Source organism: Nerophis ophidion, unplaced genomic scaffold (genome assembly GCF_033978795.1).
Source record: "Nerophis ophidion isolate RoL-2023_Sa unplaced genomic scaffold, RoL_Noph_v1.0 HiC_scaffold_56, whole genome shotgun sequence".
Lineage (NCBI taxonomy): Eukaryota > Metazoa > Chordata > Actinopteri > Syngnathiformes > Syngnathidae > Nerophis > Nerophis ophidion.
Genome location: NW_026906978.1, coordinates 311,823 through 335,733, shown reverse-complemented (window position 1 = coordinate 335,733; position 23,911 = coordinate 311,823).

Here is a 23,911-nt window from a genome sequence, read left to right as displayed (position 1 = left end):
AATACATGTTTAGTGTATGAATATTAAATACATGTTTAGTGTATAAATATTAAATACATGTTTAGTGTATTAATATTAAATACATGTTTAGTGTATTAATATTAAATATACTTTTAGTGTATAAATAGTAAATACACGTTTAGTGTAACAATATTAAATACATGTTTAGTGTATTAATATTAAATATATGTTTAGTTTATTAAAATTAAATACATGTTTTTGTATTAATATTAAATACATATTTAGTGTATAAATATTAAATACATGTTTAGTGTATGAATATTAAATACATGTTTAGTGTATGAATATTAAATACATGTTTAATGTATGAATATTAAATACATGTTTAGTGTATAAATATTAAATACATGTTTCGTGTATAAATATTAAATACATGTTAAGTGTATAAATATTAAATACATATTTAGTGTATAAATATTAAATACATGATTAGAGTATTGATATTAAATACATGTTTAGTGTATTAATATTAAATACATGTTTAGTGTATAAATAATAACTAAATGTTTAGTGTATGAATATTAAATTCATGTTTAGTGTATAAATGTTAAATATATGTTTAGTGTATAAATATTAAATATATGTTTAGTTTATTAAAATTAAATACATGTTTTTGTATTAATATTAAATACATGTTTAGTGTATTAATATTAAATACATGTTTAGTGTATTAATATTAAATACATGTTTAGTGTATGAATATTAAATACATGTTTAGTGTATGAATATTAAATACATGTTTAGTGTATGCATATTAAATACATGTTTAGTGTATGAATATTCAATACATGTTTAGTTTATTAAACTTAAATACAGGTTTTTGTATTAATATTAAATACATGTTTAGTGTATGAATATTAAATACATGTTTAGTGTATGAATATTAAATACATGTTTAGTTTATGAATATTAAATACATGTTTAGTGGATATATAATAAATACATATTTAGTGTATTAATATTAAATACATGTTTAGTGTATAAATATTAAATACATGTTTAGTGTAAAAATATTAAATACATGTTTAGTGTATTAATATTAAATATATATTTAGTTTATTAAAATTAAATACATGTTTTTGTATTAATATTAAATACATGTTTAGTGTATAAATATTTAATACATGTTAAGTGTATAAATATTAAATACATATTTAGTGTATAAATATTAAATACATGATTAGAGTATTAATATTAAATACATGTTTAGTGTATGAATATTAAATACATGTTTAATGTATGAATATTAAATACATGTTTAGTGTATAAATATTAAATACATGTTTCGTGTATAAATATTAAATACATGTTAAGTGTATAAATATTAAATACATATTTAGTGTATAAATATTAAATACATGATTAGAGTATTAATATTAAATACATGTTTAGTGTATTAATATTAAATACATGTTTAGTGTATAAATAATAACTAAATGTTTAGTGTATGAATATTAAATTCATGTTTAGTGTATAAATGTTAAATATATGTTTAGTGTATAAATATTAAATACATGTTTAGTTTATTAAAATTAAATACATGTTTTTGTATTAATATTAAATACATGTTTAGTGTATTAATATTAAATACATGTTTAGTGTATTAATATTAAATACATGTTTAGTGTATGAATATTAAATACATGTTTAGTGTATGAATATTAAATACATGTTTAGTGTATGCATATTAAATACATGTTTAGTGTATGAATATTCAATACATGTTTAGTTTATTAAACTTAAATACAGGTTTTTGTATTCATATTAAATACATGTTTAGTGTATGAATATTAAATACATGTTTAGTGTATGAATATTAAATACATGTTTAGTGGATATATAATAAATACATATTTAGTGTATTAATATTAAATACATGTTTAGTGTATAAATATTAAATACATGTTTAGTGTAAAAATATTAAATACATGTTTAGTGTATTAATATTAAATATATATTTAGTTTATTAAAATTAAATACATGTTTTTGTATTAATATTAAATACATGTTTAGTGTATAAATATTTAATACATGTTTACTGTATTAATATTAAATACATGTTTAGTGTATAAATAATAACTACATGTTTAGTGTATGAATATTAAATACATGTTTAGTGTATAAATATTAAATACATGTTTAGTGTATTAATATTAAATATATGTTTAGTTTATTAAAATTAAATACATGTTTTTGTATTAATATTAAATACATATTAAGTGTAAGAATAATAACTACATGTTTATTGAATGAATATTAAATACATGTTTAGTGTATAAATATTTAATACATGTTTACTGTATTAATATTAAATACATGTTTACTGTATGAATAATAACTACATATTTAGTGTATGACTATTAAATACATGTTTAGTGTATTAATATTAAATACATGTTTAGTGTATTAATATTAATTATATGTTTAGTTTATTAAAAATTAAATACATGTTTAGTGTATGAATATTAAATACATGTTTAGTGTATAAATTTCAAATACATGTTTAGTTTATGAATATTAAATACATGTTTAGTGTATTAATATTAATTATAAATTTAGTTTATTAAAATTAAATACATGTTTTTGTATTAATATTAAATACATGTTTAGTGTATTAATATTAAATACATGTTTACTGTATTAATATTAAATACATGTTTAGTGTATAAATAATAACTACATGTTTAGTGTATGAATATTAAATACATGTTTAGTGTATAAATATTAAATACATGTTTAGTGTATTAATATTAAATATATGTTTAGTTTATGAAAATTAAATACATGTTTTTGTATAAATATTAAATACATGTTTAGTGTATGAATATTAAATACATGTTTAGTGTATAAATATTAAATACATGTTTAGTGTATGAATATTAAATACATGTTTAATGTATGAATATTAAATACAAGTTTAGTGTATAAATATTAAATACATGTTTCGTGTACGAATATTAAATACATGTTTAGTGTATGAATATTAAATACATGTTTAATGTATGAATATTAAATACATGGTTAGTGTATGAATATTAAATACATTTTAATGTATGAATATTAAATACATGTTTAGTGTATAAATATTAAATACATGTTTCGTGAATAAATATTAAATACATGTTAAGTGTATGAATATTGAATACATGATTAGTTTTCCTAAAATTAAATACATGTTTTTGTATTAATATTAAATACATGTTTAGTGTATAAATATTAAATACATGTCTAGTGTATGAATATTAAATGCATGTTTAGTGTATAATATTAAATACATATTTAGTGTATGAATATTCAATACATGTTTACTGTATAAATATTAAATACATGTTTAGTGTATTAATATTAAATATATGTTTAGTTTATTAAACGTAAATACATGTTTTGTATTAATATTAAATACATGTTTAGTGTATAAATATTAAATACATGTTTAGTTTATGAATATTAAATACATATTTAGTGTATAAATGATAACTACATATTTAGTGTATGAATATTAAATACATGTTTAGTGTATGAATATTAAATACATGTTTAGTGTATAAATATTAAATACATGTTAAGTGTATTAATATTAAATACATGTTTAGTGTATTAATATTAAATACACTTTTAGTGTATAAATATTAAATACACGTTTAGTGTAAAAATATTAAATACATGTTTAGTGTATTAATATTAAATACATGTTTAGTGTATTAATATTAAATATATGATTAGTTTATTAAAATTAAATACATGTTTTTGTATTAATATTAAATACATATTAAGTGTAAGAATAATAACTACATGTTTATTGAATGAATATTAAATAAATGTTTAGTGTATGAATATTTAATACATGTTTAGTGTATTAATATTAAATATATGTTTAGTTTATTAAAATTAAATACATGTTTTTGTATAAATATTAAATACATGTTTAGTGTATTAATATTAAATATATGTTTAGTTTATTAAAATTAAATACATGTTTAGTGTATTAATATTAAATACATGTTTAGTGTATAAATATAAGTGTATGAGAAACCAAACTTATGTAAAAAAAATAAAAGAAACAAAAAAAAAAAGGAAAAAGAGAGATAGAGAGACGGAGAGGACCGGACTTATTAAGAGGGAACGTGCGCCCTCCTGTGGACTTCTGCCGCAACTGCACGCATAAAGAAATCCATTATTTCCAAGTGTGCCTTATTTAGAGGATAATAAATACATGTTTACTGTATGAATATTAAATATATGATTAGTATATAATTACATATATGTTTGGTATATGATTATTAAATACATGTTCAGTGTATTAATATTAAATACGTGTTTAGTGTATGAATATTAAATACATGTTTAGTGTATGAATATTAAATACGTGTTTAGTGTATGAATATTAAATACATGTTCAGTGTATTAATATTAAATACATGTTTAGTGTATGAATATTAAATACATGTTTGTGTATAAACATTAAATACATGTTCAGTGTATTAATATTAAATATATGTTTAGTTTATTAAACTGAAATACATGTTTTTGTATTAATATTAAATACATGTTTAGTGTATAAATATTAAATACAGGTTTAGTGGATAAATAATAAATAAATATTTAGTGTATTAATATTAAATACATGTTTAGTGTATAAATATTAAATACATGTTTAGTGTACACATATTAAATACATGTTTAGTGTATTAATATTAAATATGTGTTTACTTTATTAAAATTAAATAAATGTTTTTGTATTAATATTAAATACATCTTTAGTGTATAAATATTAAATACAGGTTTAGTGTATTAATATTAAATACATGTTTAGTGTATGAATAATAACTACATGTTTAGTGTATAAATATTAAATACATGTTTAGTGTATGAATGTTAAATACATGTTTAGTTTATGAATATTAAACACATGTTTAGTGTATTAATATTAAATATATATTTAGTTTATTAAAATTAAATACATGTTTTGTATTAATATTAAATACATGTTTATCCATCCATCCATCATCTTCCGCTTATCCGAAGTCGGGTCGCGGGGGCAACAGCCTAAGCAGGGAAACCCAGACTTCCCTCTCCCCAGCCACTTCGTCTAGCTCTTCCCGGGGGATCCCGAGGCGTTCCCAGGCCAGCCGGGAGACATAGTCTTCCCAACGTGTCCTGGGTCTTCCCCGTGGCCTCCTACCGGTTGGGCGTGCCCTAAACACCTCCCTAGGGAGGCGTTCGGGTGGCATCCTGACCAGATGCCCGAACCACCTCATCTGGCTCCTCTCGATGTGAAGGAGCAGCGGCTTTACTTTGAGTTCCTCCCGGATGGCAGAGCTTCTCACCCTATCTCTAAGGGAGAGCCCCGCCACACGGCGGAGGAAACTCATTTCGGCCGCTTGTACCCGTGATCTTATCCTTTCGGTCATGACCCAAAGCTCATGACCATAGGTGAGGATGGGAACGTAGATCGATCGGTAAATTGAGAGCTTTACCTTCCGGCTCAGCTCATTCTTCACCACAACGGACCGGTACAACGTCCGCATTACTGAAGACGCCGCACCGATACATGTTTAGTGTATAAATATTAAATACATGTTTAGTGTATTAATATTAAATACATGTTTAGTGTATGAATATTAAATACATGTTTAGTGTATAAATATTAAATACATGTTTAGTGTATTAATATTAAATACATGTTTAGTGTATTAATATCAAATACACTTTTAGTGTATAAATAGTAAATACACGTTTAGTGTAACAATATTAAATACATGTTTAGTGTATTAATATTAAATATATGTTGAGTTTATTAAAATTAAATACATGTTTTTGTATTAATATTAAATACATATTAAGTGTAAGAATAATAACTACATGTTTATTGAATGAATATTAAATACATGTTTAGTGTATGAATATTTAATACATGTTTAGTGTATTAATATTAAATATGTGTTTAGTTTATTAAAATTAAATACATGTTTTTGTATTAATATTAAATACATGTTTAGTGTATTAATATTAAATATATGTTTAGTTTATTAAAATTAAATACATGTTTTTGTATTAATATTCAATACATGTTTAGTGTATTAATATTAAATACATGTTTAGTGTATTAATATTAAATACATGTTTAGTGTATAAATGTTAATTACATGTTTAGTGTATGAATATTAAATATATGTTTAGTTTATTAAAATTAAATACGTGTTTTTGTATTAATATTAAATACATGTTTAGTGTATTAATATTAAATACATGTTTAGTGTATAAATAATAACTAAATGTTTAGTGTATGAATATTAAATACATGTTCAGTGTATAAATATTAAATACATGTTTAGTGTAATAATATTAAATATGTGTTTAGTTTATTAAAATTAAATTCCTTTTTTCTTGTATTAATATTAAATACATATTTAGTGTATGAATATTAAATACATGTTTAGTGTATTAATATTAAATACATGTTTAGTGTATGAATATTAAATACATGTTTAGTGTATGAATATTAAATACATGTTTAGTGTATGAATATTCAATACATGTTTACTGTATAAATATTAAATACATGTTTAGTGTATGAATATTAAATACATGTTTAGTGTAAAAATATTAAATACATGTTTAGTGTATTAATATTAAATACATGTTTAGTGTATTAATATTAAATATATATTTAGTTTATGAATATTAAATACATGTTTAGTGGATATATAATAAATATATATTTAGTGTATTAATATTAAATACATGTTTAGTGTAAAAATATTAAATACATGTTTAGTGTATGAATAATAACTACATGTTTAGTGTATGAATATTAAATACATGTTTAGTGTATAAATATTAAATACATGTTTGGTGTATTAATATTAAATATATGTTTGGTTTATTAAAATCAAATACATGTTTGTGTATTAATATTAAATACATATTAAGTGTAAGAATAATAACTACATGTTTATTGAATGAATATTAAATACATGTTTAGTGTATAAATATTTAATACATGTTTACTGTATTAATATTAAATACATGTTTAGTGTATGAATAATAACTACATGTTTAGTGTATGAATATTAAATACATGTTTAGTGTATAAATATTAAATACATGTTTAGTGTATTAATATTAAATATATCTTTAGTTTATAAAAAATTAAATACATGTTTAGTGTATGAATACTAAATGCATGTTTAGTGTATGAATATTAAATACATGTTTAGTTTATGAATATTAAATACATGTTTAGTGTATTAATATTAAATATATATTTAGTTTATTAAAATTAAATACATGTTTTTGTATTAATAATAAATACATGTTTAGTGTATAAATATTAAATACATGTTTAGTGTATTAATATTAAATATATCTTTAGTTTATAAAAAATTAAATACATGTTTAGTGTATGAATACTAAATGCATGTTTAGTGTATGAATATTAAATACATGTTTAGTTTATGAATATTAAATACATGTTTAGTGTATTAATATTAAATATATATTTAGTTTATTAAAATTAAATACATGTTTTTGTATTAATAATAAATACATGTTTAGTGTATTAATATTAAATACATTTTTACCGTATTAATATTAAATACATGTTTAGTGTATAAATAATAACTACATGTTTAGTGTATGAATATTAAATACATGTTTATTGTATGAATATTAAATATATGTTTAGTTTATTAAAATTATATACATGTTTTTGTATAAATATTAAATACATGTTTAGTGTATGAATATTAAATACACGTTTAGTTTATGAATATTAAATACATGTTTAGTGGATATATAATAAATACATATTTAGTGTATTAATATTAAATACATGTTTAGTGTATAAATATTAAATACATGTTTAGTGTATTAATATTAAATACATGTTTAGTGTATAAATAATAACTACATGTTTAGTGTATGAATATTAAATACATGTTTAGTGTATGAATGTTAAATACATGTTTAGTTTATGAATATTAAATACATGTTTAGTGTATAAATAATAACTACATGTTTATTGTATGAATATTAAATACATGTTTAGTGTATAAATGTTAAATACATGTTTAGTTTATGAATATTAAATACATGTTTAGTGTATAAATATTAAATACATGTTTAGTGTATTAATATTAAATACATGTTTAGTGTATGAATATTAAATACATGTTTAGTGTATAAATATTAAATACATGTTTAGTGTATTAATATTAAATACATGTTTAGTGTATTAATATTAAATACACTTTTAGTGTATAAATATTAAATACACGTTTAGTGTAAAAATATTAAATACATGTTTAGTGTATTAATATTAAATATATGATTGGTTTATTAAAATTAAATACATGTTTTTGTATTAATATTAAATACATATTAAGTGTAATAATAATAACTACATGTTTATTGAATGAATATTAAATACATGTTTAGTGTATGAATATTTAATACATGTTTAGTGTATTAATATTAAATATATGTTTAGTTTATTAAAATTAAATACATGTTTTTGTATTAATATCAAATACATGTTTAGTGTATTAATATTAAATATATGTTTAGTTTATTAAAATTAAATACATGTTTTTGTACTAATATTAAATACATGTTTAGTGTATAAATATTAAATACATGTTTAGTGTATTGATATTAAATATATGTTTAGTGTATAAATATAAGTGTATGAGAAACCAAACTTATGTAAAAAAAAATAAAAGAAACAAAAAAAAAGGAAAAAGAGAGAGAGAGAGACGGAGAGGACCGGACTTATTAAGAGGGAACGTGCGCCCTCCTGTGGACTTCTGCCGCAACTGCACGCATAAAGAAATTCATTATTTCCAAGTGTGCCTTATTTAGAGGATAATAAATACATGTTTACTAAATGAATATTAAATATATGATTAGTATATGATTACATATACGTTTAGTATATGATTATTAAATACATGTTCAGTGTATTAATATTAAATACATGTTTTGTGTATGAATATTAAATACATATTTAGTGTATAAATATTAAATACATGTTTAGTGTATAAATATTAAATACATGTTTAGTGTATGAATATTAAATACATGTTTAGTGTATAAATATTAAATACATGTTTAGTGTATGAATATTAAATATATGTTTAATGTATGAATATTAAATACATGTTTAGTGTATAAATATTAAATACATGGGGCTGCAAAGTCCATCACAACTGCTTCCGGTTCCGGGTCAACGTGAATGACTGCTCGCTGACTGCTCTTGTTGCAAAAAAGCTAAGTATCGTTCTATCTGTGTGATTTTAACTGTTTTGCAGCTTTATTTACAACTTATCGAACATATTTAATAGTTCAATTTAACTTGCAAATCACCCGATCTCTGTCTCACCACTTCGCCCTCAGCTAGCTAGCTGCTAAGCTAACGAGGCTAGCGGAGAAAGGCAGCGCCGGTCTGAAGGAAGCTTCTCCCCCGCCACCGTGACCACCACTTCCCGAAGACAGCTGGCACCCCACTCGGCGACGGAAAGTTTCTGTGAGTATGGCTTCCTGCGCTTCGTGCACTTTACTCATGGATAGGTTGGCTTTGCTAGAGAGCCGTGTCCGCCAGTTAGAGCAGTGTAATTTCGTAACTTTAGATGTTGCGGACACATCTGCTAGCGTTAGCTGTAGCGAGCTAACTAGCCCAGCTTGTAGCAGCCCTAATCGGCCTACAAGCTACGGTGTACCGGTTGAGACGCATAATAGATTTAGCCCTTTAGCTAGTCCTACACCCCAGTCTACCGGGCACCACACTTTAGTTATAGGGGACTCCATCACCCGAAACATAAAGTTTAGCAAACCAGCCACAATTAAGTGTATTCCCGGGGGCAGAGCACCTGACATTGAAGCTAATCTTAGGGAGCTAACTCGCAACAGGTCTAGTAAGCACGTACGGCAGGCTAACCGCACCACTAGTTATGCGAATATAGTAATACACGTTGGCTCCAATGACGTTAGGATGAGACAATCAGAGATTACAAAGAGAAACATAGCCAGGGCTTGTAATCTCGCCAGAAAGATGTCCAGGCATCGAGTAATTGTCTCTGGCCCCCTGCCTGGGAGAGGCAATGATGAGAGATATAGCAGATTAGTCTCTCTTAACAGGTGGCTGGATAGCTTCTGCAGACAACAGGGATTTACGTTTATTGATAATTGGCCCTCTTTCTGGGGCAAACCTGGCTTGCTGAGGAGAGACGGCCTTCACCCTAACCAGGAAGGCGCTATCCTCTTGTCTCGGAACATAGACTTCGCATTGAGCCACATTTGACTAACTGCACTAGAGCAAGCCCGGTCACAGGCAATTACAGAGCCTGCTAGCCTGGGTATGGAGTCAGTTAAGTTAGAGCTAGCCAGCGCCAGGCTGGATGATCCCTGTACACATAGCAATTTTCGTAGAATAATACACAACTCACAAAATGTTTTTTCTACTGTGTCTATGACTTCGTCAGAGTTAGACATGCGTTCTACTGAGGTGGCAAATTATGATGCGTTCAGTTTATCGCAGCGCCAAGTAGACAATCTGAAAATTCCCGTCATATCAATTCCTAGATATGGTCGTAATTATTTTAAGTACACTGCGCATAATAAATGCAACATTATTAATATTGCTACTACGGATAATTTTATCAACAACTCCTTAAAACAGCCCACTACCTATAATATGGGCTTTCTAAACATCAGATCTTTGTCTCCCAAAACGTTATTAGTCAATGAGGTCATTAGAGACAACAACCTTAACGTCATCGGTCTTAGCGAAACCTGGCTTAAACCAGACGACTTTTTTGCGATAAATGAGGCATCCCCTCCTAACTATACGAATGCGCATATTGCCCGTCACCTCAAAAGGGGAGGGGGTGTCGCACTAATATACAACGAAAACTTTAACTTTAGTCCTAACTTAAATAATAAATATAAATCGTTTGAGGTGCTTTCTATGAAGTCTGCCACACCTCTGCCTCTGTGCCTGGCCGTTATCTACCGCCCCCCAGGGCCCTATTCGGACTTTATTAGTGAATTCTCAGAGTTTGTTGCTGATCTAGTGACGCACGCCGATAATATAATTATAATGGGGGACTTTAATATCCATATGAATACCCCATTGGACCCACCGTGCGTGGCGCTCCAGATTATAATTGATAGCTGTGGTCTTACACAAATAATAAATGAACCGACGCATCGCAGCGGTAATACGATAGACCTAGTGCTTGTCAGAGGTATCACCGTCTCCAAAGTTATGATACTCCCGTATACTAAAGTAATGTCCGATCATTACCTTATAAAATTCGAAGTTCAGACTCATGTTCGGCAAGCTAATAATAATAATAACTGCTATAGCAGCCGCAACATTAATGCTGCCACAACGACGACTCTTGCGGACCTACTGCCCTCGGTAATGGCACCGTTCCCAAAGTATGTGGGCTCTATTGATAACCTCACTAACAACTTTAACAACACCCTGCGCGAAACCTTTGATAGTATAGCACCGCTGAAGTTAAAAAAGGCTCCAAAAAGGCGTACGCCATGGTTTACTGAAGAAACTAGAGCTCAGAAATTATTATGTAGAAAGCTGGAACGCAAATGGCGCACGACTAAACTTGAGGTGCACCATCAAGCATGGAGTGATAGTTTAATAACTTATAAACGCATGCTTACCTTAGCTAAAACTAATTATTACTCAAATCTCATCCGCATTAATAAAAACGATCCAAAATTTTTGTTTAGTACAGTAGCATCGCTAACCCAACAAGGGACTCCTTCCAGTAGCTCCACCCATTCGGCAGATGACTTTATGAAGTTCTTTAATAAGAAAATTGAACTTATTAGAAAGGAGATTAAAGACAATGCGTCCCAGCTACAACGGGGTTATAGTAACACAGATACGATTGTATATACGGCGGATACTGCAAATATCCAAAATAGTTTCTCTCGTTTTGATGAAATAACATTAGAAGGATTGTTACAACGTGTAAATGGAATAAAACAAACAACATGTTTACTTGACCCACTTCCTGGGAAACTTATCAAGGAGCTTTTTGTATTATTAGGTCCATCAGTGCTAAATATTATAAACTTATCACTTTCCTCGGGCACTGTTCCCCTAGCATTCAAAAAAGCGGTTATTCATCCTCTCCTTAAAAGACCTAACCTCGATCCAGACCTCATGGTAAACTACCGACCGGTGTCTCACCTTCCCTTTATTTCGAAAATCCTCGAAAAAATTGTTGCAGAGCAGCTAAATGAGCACTTAGCGTTTAACAATCTATGTGAAACCTTTCAATCCGGTTTCAGGGCAAATCACTCGACTGAGACAGCCCTCGCAAAACTGACTAATGATCTATTGCTAACGATGGACTCTGATGCGTCATCTATGTTGCTGCTCCTCGATCTTAGCGCTGCTTTCGATACCGTCGATCATAATATTTTATTAGAGCGTATCAAAATACGAATTGGTATTTCAGACTCAGCCCTGTCATGGTTTAACTCTTATCTTACTGATAGGATGCAGTGCGTCTCCTATAACAGTGTGACCTCGGACTATGTTAAGGTAACGTGTGGAGTTCCCCAGGGTTCGGTCCTTGGCCCTGTACTCTTCAGCATCTACATGCTGCCGCTAGGTGACGTCATACGCAAATACGGTATTAGCTTTCACTGTTATGCTGATGACACCCAACTTTACATGCCCCTAAAGCTGACCAACACGCCGGACTGTAGTCAGTTGGAAGCGTGTCTTAATGAAATTAAACAATGGATGTCCGCTAACTTTTTGCAACTTAATGCCAAAAAAACGGAAATGCTGATTATCGGTCCTGCTAGACACCGACCTCTATTTAATAATACAACTTTAACATTTGACAACCAAATAATAAAACAAGGTGACTCTGTAAAAAATCTGGGTATTATCTTCGACCCAACTCTCTCCTTTGAGTCACACATTAAAAGCGTTACTAAAACGGCCTTCTTTCATCTCCGTAATATCGCTAAAATTCGCTCCATTTTGTCCACTAAAGACGCCGAGATCATTATCCATGCGTTTGTTACGTCTCGTCTCGATTACTGTAACGTATTATTTTCGGGTCTCCCAATGTCTAGCATTAAAAGATTACAGTTGGTACAAAATGCGGATGCTAGACTTTTGACAAGAACAAGAAAGTTTGATCATATTACGCCTGTACTGGCTCACCTGCACTGGCTTCCTGTGCACTTAAGATGTGACTTTAAGGTTTTACTACTTACGTATAAAATACTACACGGTCTAGCTCCAGCCTATCTTGCCGATTGTATTGTACCGTATGTCCCGGCAAGAAATCTGCGTTCAAAAGACTCCGGCTTATTAGTGATTCCTAGAGCTCAAAAAAAGTCTGCGGGCTATAGAGCGTTTTCCGTTCGGGCTCCAGTACTCTGGAATGCCCTCCCGGTAACAGTTCGAGATGCTACCTCAGTAGAAGCATTTAAGTCTCATCTTAAAACTCATCTGTATACTCTAGCCTTTAAATAGACCTCCTTTTTAGACCAGTTGATCTGCCGCTTCTTTTCTTTCTCCTATGTCCCCCCCTCCCTTGTGGAGGGGGTCCGGTCGGATGACCATGGATGAAGTACTGACTGTCCAGAGTCGAGACCCAGGATGGACCGCTCGTCGGGACCCAGGATGGACCGCTCGCCTGTATCGGTTGGGGACATCTCTACGCTGCTGATCCGCTTGAGATGGTTTCCTGTGGACGGGACTCTCACTGCTGTCTTGGAGCCACTATGGATTGAACTCTCACAGTATCATGTTGGACCCGCTCGACATCCATTGCTTTCGGTCCCCTAGAGGGGGGGGGTTGCCCACATCTGAGGTCCTCTCCAAGGTTTCTCATAGTCAGCATTGTCGCTGGCGTCCCACTGAATGTGAATTCTCCCTGCCCACTGGGTGTGAGTTTTCCTTGCCCTTTTGTGGGTTCTTCCGAGGATGTTGTAGTCGTAATGATTTGTGCAGTCCTTTGAGACATTTGTAATTTGGGGCTATATAAATAAACATTGATTGATTGATTGATATTTCGTGTACGAATATTAAATACATGTTTAGTGTACAAATATTAAATACATGTTTAATGTATTAATATTAAATACATGTTTAGTGTATAAATGTTAAATACATGTTTAGTGTATGAATATTAAATATATGTTCAGTTTATTAAAATTAAATACATGTTTTTGTATTAATATTAAATACATGTTTAGTGTATAAATATTTAATACATGTTTAGTGTATAAATATTAAATACATGTTTAGTGTATTAATATTAAATATATGTTTAGTTTATTAAAATTAAATACATGTTTTTGTATTAATATTAAATACATATTAAGTGTAAGAATAATAACTACATGTTTAGTGTATGAATATTAAATACATGTTTAGTGTATAAATATTAAATACATGTTTAGTGTATTAATATTAAATATATGTTTAGTTTATTAAAAATTAAATACATATTAAGTGTATGAATATTAAATACATGTTTAGTGTATAAATGTTAAATACATGTTTAGTTTATGAATATTAAATACATGTTTAGTGTATTAATATTAAATATATATTTAGTTTATTAAAATTAAATACATGTTTTTGTATTAATATGATATACATGTTTAGTGTATTAATATTAAATACATGTTTACTGTATTAATAATAACTACATGTTTAGTGTATGAATATTAAATACATGTTTAGTGTATAAATATTAAATACATGTTTAGTGTATTAATATTAAATATATGTTTAGTTTATTAAAATTAAATACATGTTTTTGTATAAATATTAAATACATGTTTAGTGTATGAATATTAAATACATGTTTAGTGTATAAATATTAAATACATGTTTAGTGTATGAATATTAAATACATGTTTGATGTATGAATATTAAATATATGTTTAGTGTATAAATATTAAATACATGTTTCGTGTACGAATATTAAATACATGTTTAGTGTATAAATATTAAATACATGTTTAATGTATGAATATTAAATACATGTTTAGTGTATGAATATTAAATACATTTTTAATGTATGAATATTAAATACATGTTTAGTGTATAAATATTAAATACATGTTTAGTGTATAAATATAAGTGTATGAGAAACCAAACTTATGTAAAAAAAAAAAATAAAAGAAACAAAAAAAAAGGAAAAAGAGAGAGAGAGAGACGGAGAGGACCGGACATATTAAGAGGGAACGTGCGCCCTCCTGTTGACTTCTGCCGCAACTGCACACATAAAGAAATTCATTATTTCCAAGTGTGCCTTATTTAGAGGATAATAAATACATGTTTACTAAATGAATATTAAATATATGATTAGTATATGATTACATATACGTTTAGTATATGATTATTAAATACATGTTCAGTGTATTATTATTAAATACATGTTTAGTGTATGAATATTAAATACATATTTAGTGTATAAATATTAAATACATGTTTAGTGTATGAATATTAAATACATGTTTAGTGTATGAATATTAAATACATGTTTAGTGTATGAATATTAAATACATGTTTGTGTATAAATATTAAATACATGTTTAGTGTATTAATATTAAATATATGTTTAGTTTATTAAACTTAAATACATGTTTTGTATTAATATTAAATACATGTTTAGTGTATAAATATTAAATACAGGTTTAGTGGATAAATAATACATAGGGACGGCGTGGCGCAGTGGAAGAGTGGCCGTGCGCAACCCGAGCGTCCCTGGTTCAAATCCCACCTAGAACCAACCTCGTCACGTCCGTTGTGTCCTGAGCAAGACACTTCACCCTTGCTCCTGATGTGTGCTGGTTGGCGCCTTGCATGGCAGCTCCCTCCATCAGTGTGTGAATGTGTGTGCGAATGGGTAAATGTGGAAGTAGTGTCAAAGCGCTTTGAGTACCTTGAAGGTAGAAAAGCGCTATACAAGTACAACCCATTTATTAATATTAAATACATATTTAGTGTATAAATATTAAATACAGGTTTAGTGTATTAATATTAAATACATGTTTAGTGTATGAATAATAACTACAGGTTTAGTGTATAAATATTAAATACATGTTTAGTGTATGAATGTTAAATACATGTTTAGTTTATGAATATTAAATACATGTTTAGTGTATTAATATTAAATATATATTTAGTTTATTAAAATTAAATACATGTTTTGTATTAATATTAAATACATGTTTAGTGTATAAATATTAAATACACGTTTTAGTGTATTAATATTAAATACATGTTTAGTGTATGAATATTAAATACATGTTTAGTGTATAAATATTAAATACATGTTTAGTGTATTAATATTAAATACATGTTTAGTGTATTAATATTAAATATACTTTTAGTGTATAAATAGTAAATACACGTTTAGTGTAACAATATTAAATACATGTTTAGTGTATTAATATTAAATATATGTTTAGTTTATTAAAATTAAATACATGTTTTTGTATTAATATTAAATACATATTTAGTGTATAAATATTAAATACATGTTTAGTGTATGAATATTAAATACATGTTTAGTGTATGAATATTAAATACATGTTTAATGTATGAATATTAAATACATGTTTAGTGTATAAATATTAAATACATGTTTCGTGTATAAATATTAAATACATGTTAAGTGTATAAATATTAAATACATATTTAGTGTATAAATATTAAATACATGATTAGAGTATTGATATTAAATACATGTTTAGTGTATTAATATTAAATACATGTTTAGTGTATAAATAATAACTAAATGTTTAGTGTATGAATATTAAATTCATGTTTAGTGTATAAATGTTAAATATATGTTTAGTGTATAAATATTAAATATATGTTTAGTTTATTAAAATTAAATACATGTTTTTGTATTAATATTAAATACATGTTTAGTGTATTAATATTAAATACATGTTTAGTGTATTAATATTAAATACATGTTTAGTGTATGAATATTAAATACATGTTTAGTGTATGAATATTAAATACATGTTTAGTGTATGCATATTAAATACATGTTTAGTGTATGAATATTCAATACATGTTTAGTTTATTAAACTTAAATACAGGTTTTTGTATTAATATTAAATACATGTTTAGTGTATGAATATTAAATACATGTTTAGTGTATGAATATTAAATACATGTTTAGTTTATGAATATTAAATACATGTTTAGTGGATATATAATAAATACATATTTAGTGTATTAATATTAAATACATGTTTAGTGTATAAATATTAAATACATGTTTAGTGTAAAAATATTAAATACATGTTTAGTGTATTAATATTAAATATATATTTAGTTTATTAAAATTAAATACATGTTTTTGTATTAATATTAAATACATGTTTAGTGTATAAATATTTAATACATGTTAAGTGTATAAATATTAAATACATATTTAGTGTATAAATATTAAATACATGATTAGAGTATTAATATTAAATACATGTTTAGTGTATGAATATTAAATACATGTTTAATGTATGAATATTAAATACATGTTTAGTGTATAAATATTAAATACATGTTTCGTGTATAAATATTAAATACATGTTAAGTGTATAAATATTAAATACATATTTAGTGTATAAATATTAAATACATGATTAGAGTATTAATATTAAATACATGTTTAGTGTATTAATATTAAATACATGTTTAGTGTATAAATAATAACTAAATGTTTAGTGTATGAATATTAAATTCATGTTTAGTGTATAAATGTTAAATATATGTTTAGTGTATAAATATTAAATACATGTTTAGTTTATTAAAATTAAATACATGTTTTTGTATTAATATTAAATACATGTTTAGTGTATTAATATTAAATACATGTTTAGTGTATTAATATTAAATACATGTTTAGTGTATGAATATTAAATACATGTTTAGTGTATGAATATTAAATACATGTTTAGTGTATGCATATTAAATACATGTTTAGTGTATGAATATTCAATACATGTTTAGTTTATTAAACTTAAATACAGGTTTTTGTATTCATATTAAATACATGTTTAGTGTATGAATATTAAATACATGTTTAGTGTATGAATATTAAATACATGTTTAGTGGATATATAATAAATACATATTTAGTGTATTAATATTAAATACATGTTTAGTGTATAAATATTAAATACATGTTTAGTGTAAAAATATTAAATACATGTTTAGTGTATTAATATTAAATATATATTTAGTTTATTAAAATTAAATACATGTTTTTGTATTAATATTAAATACATGTTTAGTGTATAAATATTTAATACATGTTTACTGTATTAATATTAAATACATGTTTAGTGTATAAATAATAACTACATGTTTAGTGTATGAATATTAAATACATGTTTAGTGTATAAATATTAAATACATGTTTAGTGTATTAATATTAAATATATGTTTAGTTTATTAAAATTAAATACATGTTTTTGTATTAATATTAAATACATATTAAGTGTAAGAATAATAACTACATGTTTATTGAATGAATATTAAATACATGTTTAGTGTATAAATATTTAATACATGTTTACTGTATTAATATTAAATACATGTTTACTGTATGAATAATAACTACATATTTAGTGTATGACTATTAAATACATGTTTAGTGTATTAATATTAAATACATGTTTAGTGTATTAATATTAATTATATGTTTAGTTTATTAAAAATTAAATACATGTTTAGTGTATGAATATTAAATACATGTTTAGTGTATAAATTTCAAATACATGTTTAGTTTATGAATATTAAATACATGTTTAGTGTATAAATAATAACTACATGTTTAGTGTATGAATATTAAATACATGTTTAGTGTATAAATATTAAATACATGTTTAGTGTATTAATATTAAATATATGTTTAGTTTATGAAAATTAAATACATGTTTTTGTATAAATATTAAATACATGTTTAGTGTATGAATATTAAATACATGTTTAGTGTATAAATATTAAATACATGTTTAGTGTATGAATATTAAATACATGTTTAATGTATGAATATTAAATACAAGTTTAGTGTATAAATATTAAATACATGTTTCGTGTACGAATATTAAATACATGTTTAGTGTATGAATATTAAATACATGTTTAATGTATGAATATTAAATACATGGTTAGTGTATGAATATTAAATACATTTTAATGTATGAATATTAAATACATGTTTAGTGTATAAATATTAAATACATGTTTCGTGAATAAATATTAAATACATGTTAAGTGTATGAATATTGAATACATGATTAGTTTTCCTAAAATTAAATACATGTTTTTGTATTAATATTAAATACATGTTTAGTGTATAAATATTAAATACATGTCTAGTGTATGAATATTAAATGCATGTTTAGTGTATAATATTAAATACATATTTAGTGTATGAATATTCAATACATGTTTACTGTATAAATATTAAATACATGTTTAGTGTATTAATATTAAATATATGTTTAGTTTATTAAACGTAAATACATGTTTTGTATTAATATTAAATACATGTTTAGTGTATAAATATTAAATACATGTTTAGTTTATGAATATTAAATACATATTTAGTGTATAAATGATAACTACATATTTAGTGTATGAATATTAAATACATGTTTAGTGTATGAATATTAAATACATGTTTAGTGTATAAATATTAAATACATGTTAAGTGTATTAATATTAAATACATGTTTAGTGTATTAATATTAAATACACTTTTAGTGTATAAATATTAAATACACGTTTAGTGTAAAAATATTAAATACATGTTTAGTGTATTAATATTAAATACATGTTTAGTGTATTAATATTAAATATATGATTAGTTTATTAAAATTAAATACATGTTTTTGTATTAATATTAAATACATATTAAGTGTAAGAATAATAACTACATGTTTATTGAATGAATATTAAATAAATGTTTAGTGTATGAATATTTAATACATGTTTAGTGTATTAATATTAAATATATGTTTAGTTTATTAAAATTAAATACATGTTTTTGTATAAATATTAAATACATGTTTAGTGTATTAATATTAAATATATGTTTAGTTTATTAAAATTAAATACATGTTTAGTGTATTAATATTAAATACATGTTTAGTGTATAAATATAAGTGTATGAGAAACCAAACTTATGTAAAAAAAATAAAAGAAACAAAAAAAAAAAGGAAAAAGAGAGATAGAGAGACGGAGAGGACCGGACTTATTAAGAGGGAACGTGCGCCCTCCTGTGGACTTCTGCCGCAACTGCACGCATAAAGAAATCCATTATTTCCAAGTGTGCCTTATTTAGAGGATAATAAATACATGTTTACTGTATGAATATTAAATATATGATTAGTATATAATTACATATATGTTTGGTATATGATTATTAAATACATGTTCAGTGTATTAATATTAAATACGTGTTTAGTGTATGAATATTAAATACATGTTTAGTGTATGAATATTAAATACGTGTTTAGTGTATGAATATTAAATACATGTTCAGTGTATTAATATTAAATACATGTTTAGTGTATGAATATTAAATACATGTTTGTGTATAAACATTAAATACATGTTCAGTGTATTAATATTAAATATATGTTTAGTTTATTAAACTGAAATACATGTTTTTGTATTAATATTAAATACATGTTTAGTGTATAAATATTAAATACAGGTTTAGTGGATAAATAATAAATAAATATTTAGTGTATTAATATTAAATACATGTTTAGTGTATAAATATTAAATACATGTTTAGTGTACACATATTAAATACATGTTTAGTGTATTAATATTAAATATGTGTTTACTTTATTAAAATTAAATAAATGTTTTTGTATTAATATTAAATACATCTTTAGTGTATAAATATTAAATACAGGTTTAGTGTATTAATATTAAATACATGTTTAGTGTATGAATAATAACTACATGTTTAGTGTATAAATATTAAATACATGTTTAGTGTATGAATGTTAAATACATGTTTAGTTTATGAATATTAAACACATGTTTAGTGTATTAATATTAAATATATATTTAGTTTATTAAAATTAAATACATGTTTTGTATTAATATTAAATACATGTTTATCCATCCATCCATCATCTTCCGCTTATCCGAAGTCGGGTCGCGGGGGCAACAGCCTAAGCAGGGAAACCCAGACTTCCCTCTCCCCAGCCACTTCGTCTAGCTCTTCCCGGGGGATCCCGAGGCGTTCCCAGGCCAGCCGGGAGACATAGTCTTCCCAACGTGTCCTGGGTCTTCCCCGTGGCCTCCTACCGGTTGGGCGTGCCCTAAACACCTCCCTAGGGAGGCGTTCGGGTGGCATCCTGACCAGATGCCCGAACCACCTCATCTGGCTCCTCTCGATGTGAAGGAGCAGCGGCTTTACTTTGAGTTCCTCCCGGATGGCAGAGCTTCTCACCCTATCTCTAAGGGAGAGCCCCGCCACACGGCGGAGGAAACTCATTTCGGCCGCTTGTACCCGTGATCTTATCCTTTCGGTCATGACCCAAAGCTCATGACCATAGGTGAGGATGGGAACGTAGATCGATCGGTAAATTGAGAGCTTTACCTTCCGGCTCAGCTCATTCTTCACCACAACGGACCGGTACAACGTCCGCATTACTGAAGACGCCGCACCGATACATGTTTAGTGTATAAATATTAAATACATGTTTAGTGTATTAATATTAAATACATGTTTAGTGTATGAATATTAAATACATGTTTAGTGTATAAATATTAAATACATGTTTAGTGTATTAATATTAAATACATGTTTAGTGTATTAATATCAAATACCCTTTTAGTGTATAAATAGTAAATACACGTTTAGTGTAACAATATTAAATACATGTTTAGTGTATTAATATTAAATATATGTTGAGTTTATTAAAATTAAATACATGTTTTTGTATTAATATTAAATACATATTAAGTGTAAGAATAATAACTACATGTTTATTGAATGAATATTAAATACATGTTTAGTGTATGAATATTTAATACATGTTTAGTGTATTAATATTAAATATGTGTTTAGTTTATTAAAATTAAATACATGTTTTTGTATTAATATTAAATACATGTTTAGTGTATTAATATTAAATATATGTTTAGTTTATTAAAATTAAATACATGTTTTTGTATTAATATTCAATACATGTTTAGTGTATTAATATTAAATACATGTTTAGTGTATTAATATTAAATACATGTTTAGTGTATAAATGTTAAATACATGTTTAGTGTATGAATATTAAATATATGTTTAGTTTATTAAAATTAAATACGTGTTTTTGTATTAATATTAAATACATGTTTAGTGTATTAATATTAAATACATGTTTAGTGTATAAATAATAACTAAATGTTTAGTGTATGAATATTAAATACATGTTCAGTGTATAAATATTAAATACATGTTTAGTGTAATAATATTAAATATGTGTTTAGTTTATTAAAATTAAATTCCTTTTTTCTTGTATTAATATTAAATACATATTTAGTGTATGAATATTAAATACATGTTTAGTGTATTAATATTAAATACATGTTTAGTGTATGAATATTAAATACATGTTTAGTGTATGAATATTAAATACATGTTTAGTGTATGAATATTCAATACATGTTTACTGTATAAATATTAAATACATGTTTAGTGTATGAATATTAAATACATGTTTAGTGTAAAAATATTAAATACATGTTTAGTGTATTAATATTAAATACATGTTTAGTGTATTAATATTAAATATATATTTAGTTTATGAATATTAAATACATGTTTAGTGGATATATAATAAATATATATTTAGTGTATTAATATTAAATACATGTTTAGTGTATAAATATTAAATACATGTTTAGTGTATGAATATTAAATACATGTTTAGTGTATGAATATTAAATACATGTTTAGTGTATGAATATTAAATACATGTTTGTGTATAAATATTAAATACATGTTTAGTGTATTAATATTAAATATATGTTTAGTTTATTAAACTTAAATACATGTTTTGTATTAATATTAAATACATGTTTAGTGTATAAATATTAAATACAGGTTTAGTGGATAAATAATACATAGGGACGGCGTGGCGCAGTGGAAGAGTGGCCGTGCGCAACCCGAGCGTCCCTGGTTCAAATCCCACCTAGAACCAACCTCGTCACGTCCGTTGTGTCCTGAGCAAGACACTTCACCCTTGCTCCTGATGTGTGCTGGTTGGCGCCTTGCATGGCAGCTCCCTCCATCAGTGTGTGAATGTGTGTGCGAATGGGTAAATGTGGAAGTAGTGTCAAAGCGCTTTGAGTACCTTGAAGGTAGAAAAGCGCTATACAAGTACAACCCATTTATTAATATTAAATACATATTTAGTGTATAAATATTAAATACAGGTTTAGTGTATTAATATTAAATACATGTTTAGTGTATGAATAATAACTACAGGTTTAGTGTATAAATATTAAATACATGTTTAGTGTATGAATGTTAAATACATGTTTAGTTTATGAATATTAAATACATGTTTAGTGTATTAATATTAAATATATATTTAGTTTATTAAAATTAAATACATGTTTTGTATTAATATTAAATACATGTTTAGTGTATAAATATTAAATACACGTTTTAGTGTATTAATATTAAATACATGTTTAGTGTATGAATATTAAATACATGTTTAGTGTATAAATATTAAATACATGTTTAGTGTATTAATATTAAATACATGTTTAGTGTATTAATATTAAATATACTTTTAGTGTATAAATAGTAAATACACGTTTAGTGTAACA